Source organism: Chionomys nivalis, chromosome 25 (genome assembly GCF_950005125.1).
Source record: "Chionomys nivalis chromosome 25, mChiNiv1.1, whole genome shotgun sequence".
Lineage (NCBI taxonomy): Eukaryota > Metazoa > Chordata > Mammalia > Rodentia > Cricetidae > Chionomys > Chionomys nivalis.
Genome location: NC_080110.1, coordinates 34,051,803 through 34,063,317, shown reverse-complemented (window position 1 = coordinate 34,063,317; position 11,515 = coordinate 34,051,803). Strand labels below are relative to the sequence as shown.

At 43.4% G+C, this 11,515-nt stretch overlaps 1 pseudogene; it reads left to right on the top strand.

Annotated features, from left to right (window-relative positions):
- Nucleotides 1-8,966: 8,966 nt before the first annotated feature.
- Nucleotides 8,967-9,901, top strand: LOC130866210 (tubulin alpha-1C chain-like; annotated as a pseudogene).
- Nucleotides 9,902-11,515: the final 1,614 nt, after the last annotated feature.

The window sequence follows — 11,515 nt, the reverse complement described above, 5'->3', positions numbered from 1 at the left end:
CTTGGCTTTTTGCATTGCTCAAATCTATTTTGTTCTTATTCAAACACAGAAAAACCCTTCAGGCAGGAGAACTCTGCTAACTACAAAAAATAAAAATTACTAATAACACCATAGTTTCCAGTCAGAGAAGTTGGTTTACTTAATTTGTCAAGCACAAAGGTCCTGTGCCCCCAGAAGTGAGGTCAAGGGGGCTCATAATGCCGACTGGAGATGCTCAGTTAGCTAGGAACTTGCCATGGCCACAGTCTTGGGCCTGTCAAATTTGTCCAGGTCCAGACTAAACAGATGGGAGTAGCTGAAAAATGTTAGCGCTTGGGCAAGCATCACTGCAAAGAGTGAAATGGGAAGAGAAAGAGCCAATCAGCTGCAAAGCCTAAACAACCCAAAGGCAGGGAGGATATGGGGTGAACAGTAGGTCCAGGACCATCTCTGAATGGAAGACTCACATAATCAAAGAAATTCAGAAGGTACAGAGAAAGCATCAAGCAGAGGTGGCAGTCTAGACCATTCCCTCAAAGCTGAGTGTGCCCCTGTACCTCCTTATCAGGCGCCATCTGAAAACACAGCAGCTACAGTTTACCTTGGCATTTACCTGCAGCTGAACCCTGTATTGTTCAATTCGACAGTCAATGTCATTAAGATAGAAACTACGCTTTCCTAACATTTCCCCCTAAATAGCTCTAGGTTAGTGCTGACTGGGGACAAAAATTAAGTCAGCTACTTATCAGGCTCCAGGGTTCCTCACTCTCCTCTGTTTCCTATGCAACTCTTCTTCCCAACTTCTGGCTTTTCTGTTTAGCAAGAGGCCTCACATCCACCACTAGGAGCCTAGCTGCAGATCCACAGGGGTATATTGTAAACAGAGACAACTTTCGTTTTCCAGCTGCCCAGACCTGAATAATCACACAGAAACTATATTAATTACAACACTGTTTAGCCAATGGTTAAGCCATATTCCTAGTTCGCTCTTACATCTTAAATTAACCCATTTCTATTCATCTATGTATTGCCACGAGGCTGTGACTTACCAGTAAGGTTCTGGCATCTTTCTCCTTTGGCAGCTACATAGCAGCTGCCTGACTCCACCTTCTTTCTTCCTCAGTCTCTGCTTGGAGTTCCCATCTTGCTATATTCTGCCCTGCCATAGGCCAAAGCAGCTTCTTTATTAACCAATGATAATAAAAACATTCACAGCATACAGAGGAGAATCCCACAACAGTACATAGAATCATATAACTTCTTATAGACTTTCCATGACCTGCCTCCTGAAGTTCCCTCTTCAGGTAGCAACTCATTTCTATTCGACAACATTATTTTGATATCTTCTAAGACCAATTCTCTCAAAGCAGAGATCTTTGCTCTTAAGTCAGTGACTATATCATAAGATGGAACCTAGAATCTGTTACAAAGCAACTAAGAGTCACCACTGAACTTGGAGCCAACGTTGTGTTTTCTTTTTCTTTTTAAAAGAGAAATGGAAATATGGCTCACTTGGCAAAGTGCTTGACTGTACAATTAAATAGACCTGAATTTGACCCCCAACATTCATGTGAAAAACTAGGCACAGTGTCACACACCTGTAGACATAGTAGGATCACTGGCTAGGGCTCACTGGGCTAGCCAATCAACAAACTCTACATTCAGTGAGAGATGCTGTCTCTAAAACTAAGGTGGAGAACAATTAAGAAACTCCTCGGATGTCAACCTCTAGCCTTCATATGCATATGTACACATATATATGTACATACATACAAACACACATACACACACGACAAAAGAAAGAAAAGACGAGGCTGGGAATGTAGTTGAGTGTTTGCCCGGAATGCATGAAGACTGCATTCAGTCCCCAGCACTGCATCAAACCAAGTGAGGTGAAGAATTCAACTATCCCAGCATCAGGAGTTGGAGACAGAAGTTCAAGGCCATCCTTAGCTACACAGCTGGCTGGATGAGGGCCTATCACACACAAATAAAATTTAAATTACTTTACATTTAATAAGAAAGCAAATTAGAAATTTCATTTATTAACACATTTCTGAATTTCAGTTGCTTGCATCCAGTCTTCCAACATATTTCTCACACAATAGTGCCCATCAACAAAAGGCAAAAATTGTGAACCCTCGGGACTGCATACAGCTCTCATGCTGGGCCTTTTTTCTAAAGGTAGGACAAGATCAAATGATTTTTTTAATCAATAAAATAAAGACAGGTTCATCAAGATCTAAGATACTTACTAAGTTAAAAAGTAATTGTAGTTGTTCTTTGAGCAAGTCTCCAAACAGGACTTTACTTCTTTTGTTTATTGCTATATTCAGATGTAACCTTAGTTTTGAAAACATTTAATTCAATGAGATTAGAAAGGACTATTTTATATAAACTTTATTTGCGAGGTTCATCTGTAAAATTAACCAGTATGCCGTAACAAACTTTTCTGGGACAACATTTAGAAGCATTTACTTCTGGAGTAAGTCCCTCCAAGGTACCCATGCCCATATATGCAGCCAGGTTTGTAGGACATGTAGGTCTCTAGCACCTGATGGCTGGATGTAGAATTTGTGTTTGATCCCAGGTATCCAATCAGAATCTCTCCTGGGACTTCAGCATCAGAACGCAGAAATGCTGTAGGAAATCCTACCGCCAATAGCCTTTAAGTTACCCCACCACTTGGGTAACCACTTTTATGATAAATGCCAATATAACGTGATGTCCAACCTTTCTCATGCTGACCCACAGGCTCAAGCTATTTATGATGAACAAAGCCTTAAATTCTTGGGACAGAATTCAAAATTCAGGAAAACAAATTGAATCATATACCAGGGTTAAATAGGGCCAGAGAGAACCCTTTAGTGACTTTTTACAAAGATTAACTAAGGCTGTACAAATAGGAGTAACAGACCCAGATGCTAGACGAGTAAGCCTTTGATAATAAGGCAACTGACAGTTTGTAAACCAAATAAATCAACACCAGCCAAGTGAAAATCCACGTCTGACTAACAGAAAATCTTCCCCCCAGAAAATGAAATCGGAACCCACTTGCTGCCTTGGCATCTCTGCTCTGGCTTCCGCTGCCCTGTGCGTTCAGGCCAGCAGTTTTCTGCCTTTTGGTTCAATGTTTCACCAAATCCTGCTGCACCACACAGTTTTTATGCATGTACCGGGCACCGATGCTCCAGTGTCTCCGCAGAACTGCACCTGGCCACTGGCATTAATTATCTAGCACGTGCTTTGTTGAACATAACAGACTCTAGGCAGTGAAAGGGCGGCCCCTGCATTAGGTAAAATGGGTACACCGCGCGGGGGACTCTAAGTGCAATCCTGAAATCTGTAAATGTAGTGGGCAAGGCCTAGGGAATTCTTCTGATGAAATTCCCCTGGCACTGAACTGGGAGAGGTGGTGCATGCCTTTAATCCTAGCACCTAAGAGGCAGATTTAAGTAGATCTCTGAGTTCTGGGCCAGCCTGGTCTACAGAGTGAGTTCTAGGACAGCCAGAGTGACACAAAGAGAATCTTGGGGTTGGCGGGGAGGAAGCCCACTCACTGGTCCTGGAAGGAAAGCACGGACATCATTGTGTGTGCACTGAGGGCAAGTCTGGGTGGGCCATTCGAGGGTCTCAGCTACAGTTTGTGTGTCGGTAAACAAATATATTTTCTGAGATGCAGAAGTCCTATTTTGAACATCAAATCATAAATTCATATTCGTTTAAGAAAGGGAAATAGTCTCTATACTTGGTTGGCTTGTCTTCATTTGTGTCTTAGCGTCTGAGAAGGAAATGTCACCTTAGACAAGGAAATCATTTGAACACACAGATGTGCTTTTCTGCATCCAGGTATGATGCACAACATACAAGGGATGGTCCTTGATGCTGGGGTCAGATCAGCCCAGAGGTGACTGAGGGGCGAGGGGGAGGGGCCTAGTCCTTCTGGGAGGGGAAAGGCATCCTGGCAGGAGAATAGGCAGCTTGTCACATTGTATCACAGGAACCTGAGAGTGGAGAGAACTGGGACCAGACCATAAAAATTCAAGTGATTTATTTTCTTCAGCAAGGTTACTAAAGGTTTCACAGTCTTCCAAAGCATCCCACTTGCTGGGGATCAAGTGCTCAGGCCCACAAACCTGTGGGGACATTTAGCATCCAAATGACCACACACAGCTAGACTTCAGCCATTTTGATGTTGGGTATGTGGTTTTTTGTTTGTTTGTTTTGGTTGTAGTAGGGATTGAACCAAGGGCTGTGGGCATGCTAGGCAAGGCTATACCATTGAACCAGGTCCCTGTCTTAGAATAAGAATTGTATGTTGGGGTTTTTAATACAGGGTCTCACTATGGATCATTGGCTGGCCTTAGACTCAAGGATCCACCGGCCTCTGCCGCCTGAGTGCCAATCAAAGCCATGTGCCACCACAGCCACTCTGAGTTTGTGAAAGCAGAGCATGAAGAAAGGCAACTCGTGGCTCTGCCTCTCCAACATAAATCAGCATTGTTGCCAGGACCTGGATAGCTCCCTCTTCAGTTCTGGAAGACCTTGTCTCCTTTACCCACACATTTTGCTATGGGGCTATGTTGGTCTGGTGACTGAGAGGTTTGCAAAGGCACAGGTGCACCTCATCGCATTGAAAGGTGTCACAGGGTTTCCAGGGTTGTGAAGACATGGTGACCATGGCAACTCTTTTTTAACATTTATTTTATTACTTTATAAATAATACCAATCAAAATTTCCACTGCCTCCCTTCCTCCCACTTCCCTTCCACTCTGCCACACACCTTCCCCCACCCCCTCCAGTCCTGAGAGAGGGCAAGGTACCCTGCCCTGTGGGAAGTCCAAGGCCCTCCACCCTCCATCCAGGCTTAGGAAGCTGTGCATCCAAATAGAACAGGATCCCAAAAAGCCAGTACATGCAGTAGAAACAAATCCCAGTGCCATTATCATTGGCTTCTCAGTCTGCCCCAACTGTCAGCCACATTCAGAGAGTCCAGATTGATCCCATGCTTTTTCATTCCCAGTCCAGCTGGATTTGTGAGCTCCCATTAGCTCAGGCACACTGGCTCAGTGGGTGGACCAACCCCTCATGGTCCTGACTTCCTTGCTCATATTCTCCTTCCTTCTGCTCTTCAACTGGACCTTGGGAGCTCAGTCCAGTTCTCCGATGTGGGTCTCTGTCTATCTCTATCCATGGCAACTCTTATAAGGAAAACATTTAATTGGATGGTTTGCTTAGTTTCAGAGATTCTGTCCATTATCATCATGACGGGGATCATGGCAGTGTGCAGCAGACATGATGCTGGAGAAGGAGCTGAGAGTCCTACATCTTGCAGGCAACAGGAAGTCAACTGGATACTGGGCAGTATCCTAAGTATAGGAAACCTCAAAGCCTCAAAGTGACACACTTCTTCCAACAAGGCCATACCCACTTCAACCAAGTCACACCTAATAGTGTCCCTCCCTATGAGATTATGAGGGGCAATTACATTCAAACTACTACACTCCCCTTAAAGTCCACACCCCACAGTGACACACTTCTTCCAACAAGGCTATACCCATTCCAAAAAAGCCACACCTAATAGTGCCACCCCCTATGAGATTATGGGGGCCAATTGTGTTCAACCTACTGAAGAAGGTAACATCCCAGTGCAGAGGACTAGCTAAGTCTTTGAATGGCATGCCAAACAGCCTCACTGATGCTATAGAAGCTAAGGGTAGAGAAATTAACAGAAGTTTATTACAGCTGCTACCTGTGGCAGAGGTGGTTCCAAAAGTCTTCAAACTGCACAATCTGTTTGACACCCATGTCTGCATATTACAAATTTTCTCCATCGAAGAAAGCACATTTAAAGCCACTATGAACAGAGCTGGAGAGATGGGTCAGCAGTTAAGAGCTCTATGGGGTGACTGCAAGTGTCTGATCCCTCTTCTGGCTTATATGCTTCCACTCCACCACAATCCCGTGGCTAACATGTGCCCACAGCCATGCCTGATGCTTTACACAGATGCTAGAAGTGAAAACTCGGCTCCTCTTGCACACTGAGCCATCTCCAGCCCTGGTCGACATTTCTTTATGTAGGCTCCTTCCATTTCAAATAAAGCCTAAATTATACTTTTCTATGTTACTTCAGTTTACGTATGAGCCTCCCTCTGGGACGGTAGGATGATGAAGGTAGAATTTTCCAACCCCTATTGTAGGCGTAAGTAAGGAAGTCACAGTAGACTGGAATGAAGAATATTTATTTGGGAACACTCACAAAATGTAGAGAACTGGCATGGTCTTCTGCCTTAGGAACACAGGAAGCTGTGATAAGATCTCCAACTACCACATGAAGAGAGTGAGCATGCTTCCTGTCTGGGCTTATCAGTCCACATATAGTACCTCAGACAACACCCGAATGGGCCAGCACCCCAAAACCTATTGGTGGAATGAATTCCCAAAATACCTCCCTCTTTTGTCTAAATAAGAGGGTTCTAAACCTAATACAAAACTATATCCAATAACAAAGATCAAGTATGATTCAGAAAAAAAGGCAAAAACTACAAAAAAACTACAAAAGTAGAACTACAACCATCATTAACATTAGTCAAGCAACACATGCTAAATGTCCAATCTAAGGTAATTAGCAAATAACAGATTTTAATAGTTGTCCTATCCTGAGGAGTCTAAGTCTTGTACCTAAAATGCCTAAGCTATGTTATGTTATGAGAGGATATTAGCCATGACTGTCTAGTTTTCAATCCCAACAAAGACTTGAGGAGGAAAATAATGTTACCATGTTACCTGAGTAAGCAAGCAACTTCCAAAATGATACAAGAAATGATAGAAACAACTGACTGGTTACCTGGGCAGTCACCCAAAGTCATTTGCAATGTTGGGGCAACCAGCTTTCACTGAGGCCTAGAGTATCTGACAGACCATTTTTAGAAGAAGCAATATTTGAAAGACTGTCCTACCCCATCTTGGCAAAGTTCAGCAGTCGCTTTTGCTTGTATCCTGTTTTTCCCAGTTTGAACAGTGCACATGTTGCTCTGAGGCAAGAGCAGTTCTTTGCCCAAAGGCTAGTTTTGCCAATAAGTGGCATAGAAAACAAGTTCCAAATGGAGTGTCTTTGGTGTTCAACATTCTCAAGAATAAATCTGTGCTTGCCAGGAGCAACCATGTCTCATTAACACAATCCTGAGTTATTTAAGTGGCATGTTTTACAGGTCTTTGAAGTGTTTGAAGATTACCTGTCTATTCAGAGTACATCTCTATACATCAAGACCCTAACAGTACTAAAGTATGACAAACATGGGTGACTATTAACCTGTAATTCTTAACTTGTATATCTGAAAAGACTAAAGCTTCATATAACAATCTTTAAGCAGATGTGAGCACAAGGACAATGACCTCAAATATATCAATGTATATTTATATTGATAATTATATTTATCAATATAAAAATACCTTGATCAGATGTAGAAATGTATAGTGCAATATGATAAAATATCCTAAAATTGCATCAATATACAAAATATCTTAAGCAGAGGTAGGAACATACAGTATAACAAAATATCTTTACAATATTTGTACACAAATATAAATATAAACATATAATATTAAATATAATTTAATTTATTACAAATATAAATAATTCATTATCAATATACAAATGGTCTGAGACAGGAATACAAAGATAATTTTACATATGTATCAATATACAAATAATCTATACCAATGTAAATTGTCTATAATGAGTAATTCACAAGTATACACATTAATCTAATTCACAAGTATACAGATTAATCTATCTATTATCCCATCCCACCCATTCCCCCTTTTTTTTTCCCCAAAAAGATTCCTGAGCCTAAACTTCATATTCTACCCCCAATCCTATATAACTTATAACCAACCCCTTACAGATGGGAAGTATGTGGGGCCACTGGCAGTAGAACCAGGAACTAACCCTAATACATGAACTGACTTTGTGGATACCATTTTCTATGGAGGGATACCTTGCTCAGCCTAGGCACTATGAGAGCTGGGCGGGGGGGGGGGGGGGAGACCTTGATCCTGCCTCAAAAAGGTGATGGGACAGATTTGACTTCCCATGGGAGATCTTATCTCTGAAGAGCAGATGTGGGGTGGGGTGAGGTGGCAGGTGGGGTGAGCAGGACGAGAAAAGGGAAGGTGAACTGGAATAGGTATATATAAATAAACAAGAAAGCAAGCAGGCTGAACAAGGTATAGGGAGCAAGTCATTAGTAACACTCTTCCATGGTTTCTGCATCAGCTCCTGACTCCTGGTTCCTGCCCTGCTTAAATTCCTGTCCTGACCTCCTCCAGTGAAGGACTAGAATCTGGAAGAGATGACTTTATCACATTTTGTCAGTCAGCTTCAGAAAGATTTAAGCACTGAACTGATTAGAAACATTGCTCAAAGGAAGTCATCTCAGAGAAAACAGACAAAGTATATGAATGGAAGAGGCCTTCAGTTTTATATATAAGACTGTAGACTGTGTAACTGTTAACCACAACTTCTTGCCCTTAGCTCAAAATGCCATGGACTCATAGCCTAGATAAAGATTTATATCGAAACTAATGTCAAGCCATGTCTAGCATGACCAACTGTAGACTCACACCGGGGACATATGTCTGATGAAAATCTATGTATCTGATATGATTCTATTAATCTGTATTGCATGAAAAAACACATGCTGTTAAGCAATCTTTTCTGTATAAAGGATGAGCTTCATGCCTAATAAAGATACATTGAGATGCAATTCCTTTGAGTCTCGTGTCTGGCATTCGGCAACTCCTTACCTATTCACGAGACCCTATCCCATTGGTCCCAGTGCTCCAGCTGAGCTGGTCCATAGCAACACCATCTGGCCAGAAACAAACTTCTGAAGAGAAAGTATTGGACTGCAGTTTCTCTTACATCAACCACCTAGGAGTCGCTCTGTAAGAAGCAACACCTCCTCGCCTCTACCATCCTCCAGGAAGATACATGAGTGCATCTCCAGGCTGGTGTCCAGATGGGCAATGCCGGCTGGGAACTCTAGAACATGGCATCTGGAACTTGACACCCAGCCTGACAATCAGTGCCAAGTGACAAGACCATTGGGGGAAGAGATGACTCCTTCAATACCATCTTCAGCGAGACACCTTCTCTGCAGGGACTCTTCCTTGAAGCTTGTGCCACATCTTATGTGAGAGACCATGCAGACTCCACAGGTGGCTTGACATGGTGTTGCTTGAAGAAGAGTCCTACTATCAATTCGCTTTGGTACTGGCGTTTTCTGGAGTGAGTTCTTCAGACATCTCATGTATGTTATCAAGATGTCTTACTTCCAGTGGCATCCTGTCATCTATGAAGTGTTCGTAGACCTGGAACCCACAGTATTGATGAAGTTCACACTGGTTCCTACTGCCAGCTCTTCCACCCTGAGCAGCTCATCACAGGCAAGGAAGATGCTGCCAATAACTATGCCTGTGGCCATTATACCATTGGGAAGGAGATCATTGACCTTGTCTTGCACAGAATTCGCAAACTGGCTGACCAGTGCACAGGTCTCCAGGGCTTCTTGGTTTTCCACAGCTTTGGCAGGGGAACGGACTCTGGGTTCACCTCCCTGCTGATGGAGAGGCTCTCTGTTGATTACAGAAAGAAGTCCAAGCTGAAGTTCTCCATCTACCCAACCCCCCAGGTTTCCACCACTGTGGTTGAACCCTACAATTCCATCCTCACCACTCTGGAGCACTCTGTGCCTTCATAGTAGACAGCGGGGCCATCTATGACATCCGTCTTAGAAACCTCGACATTGAGCGCCCCACCTACACTAACCTTAACTGCCTTATTAGCCAGATTGTATCTTCCATTGCTGCTTCCCTCTGATTTGTTGGAGCCCTGAGCGTTGACCTGACATGTGGATAAAGTATTGTTTTCAGATATTCTTGAAAGCAGGTCGAGCACAGCGGAAGATACTTCATGTCCTGGAGAACAAGATTCAGGTGCCACCATGTGGAGACCAGACAGCAAGATCATGCTCTGGCACACCTCCTTTGGTGATGCCCTCATTGTCTTGTCTCTTCCGGACCCTGGAGATGTCTGAATCTTCTCTCCTCAGAGCCCTTGAGACGTCCTCATCGTCCCCTCTCCTCAGAGCCCTGGTGTGACTTCATCTTCTCTCCTCGGAGCCCTTGAAATAAACAGCATCAGGAAAGTTTTTAACTTAAAATAATTTCAATCTTTTTTTTCTTCATGTCATTAATTTTAAAATGTCAAACATTCTAAATTGTTGGAAATTTTGAAAATATGCTTCAGTGTTCACTTCTATTTGGTCTATTTATGTTGTATTACCTGATGTTTTAATGTTCAGTGCCCCTCAAGCACTTCCATGGAGATACAGTCAGAATTGCAGGCTATGTAAAATAGTAACATGAAGCAAATATTAAAAAACAATGCAAGAATGAAAGAACTTGGGAGGAAGTGGGAATTTTGATTGGTATTTGTAAAGTAATAAAAAATTTTTTTAAAAAAAGAATGATGCCGGGTGGTGACGGCACTTGGGAGGCAGAGGCAGGCAGATCTCTGAGAGTTCGAGGCCAGCCTGGTCTACAAGAGCTAGTTCCAAAGTTAAAGAAACCCTATCTCAAAAAAACCAAAAAAAAAAAAAAAAAAAAAAAAAGAAAGAACAAAAGAACGAACCAAGGAAATGTCAGGTGGGGTAGCGCATGCATTTAATCCCAGCACTTGGAGCAGATCTCTGTATCTGTGGCCAGCCAGGCTGGCCTCGAACTTACAAAGATCCGCCTGCTTCTGCCTCCTGAGGGCTGAGATTAAAGGCGTGTACCACCACTGCCCAGAGCAGCTGATGTTCTTAAACACTGAGCCACCTCTCCAGCCCCATTCTTCCTCTATTTAAATCATGACCCGAGGTCACTGGACCCCTTTATCTGTACTTCTGATGCGCACACAGTGACACCCTTCTGTTCTTCACCACTCTCTTCAAGTAGGCCAATTTGGAGGTTCGGGTGGGTTCCTGGACCCAGGACTTCGCCCTAAAACCTCCAGTAACACCACATTGTACTGGCTAGTTTCATGCGTCAACTTGACACACACTAGAGTCAGAGAGGAAGGAGCCTCAGTGGAGGAAATGCCTCCATGAGATGAGATCCAGCTGGAAGCCATTTTCTCAATTAGTGACCAATGGAGGAGGGTCCAGCCCCATAGTGGGTGGTATCATCCCTGGGTTGGTGGTTCTGGGTTCTATAAGAAGGCTGAGCAAGCCCTGGGGAGCAGGTCAGTAAGCAGCTCTCTTCCACGGCCTGGTTCCTACCTTGCTTGAGTTCCTGCCCTCTCTTCCTTCGGTGATGAACAGCAATGTGAAAGTATAAGGCAAATCAACCCTTTCTTCCCCAGCTTGCTTCCTGTCATGGTTTTTGGTTGTAGCAATAGAAATGCGAACTGAAGATACTAACGTAGCATGGCAATAAATTCAGCCGACAGACACCCTGTGGGAGGCCAATGGGGCTGGCAGAGCTCCTT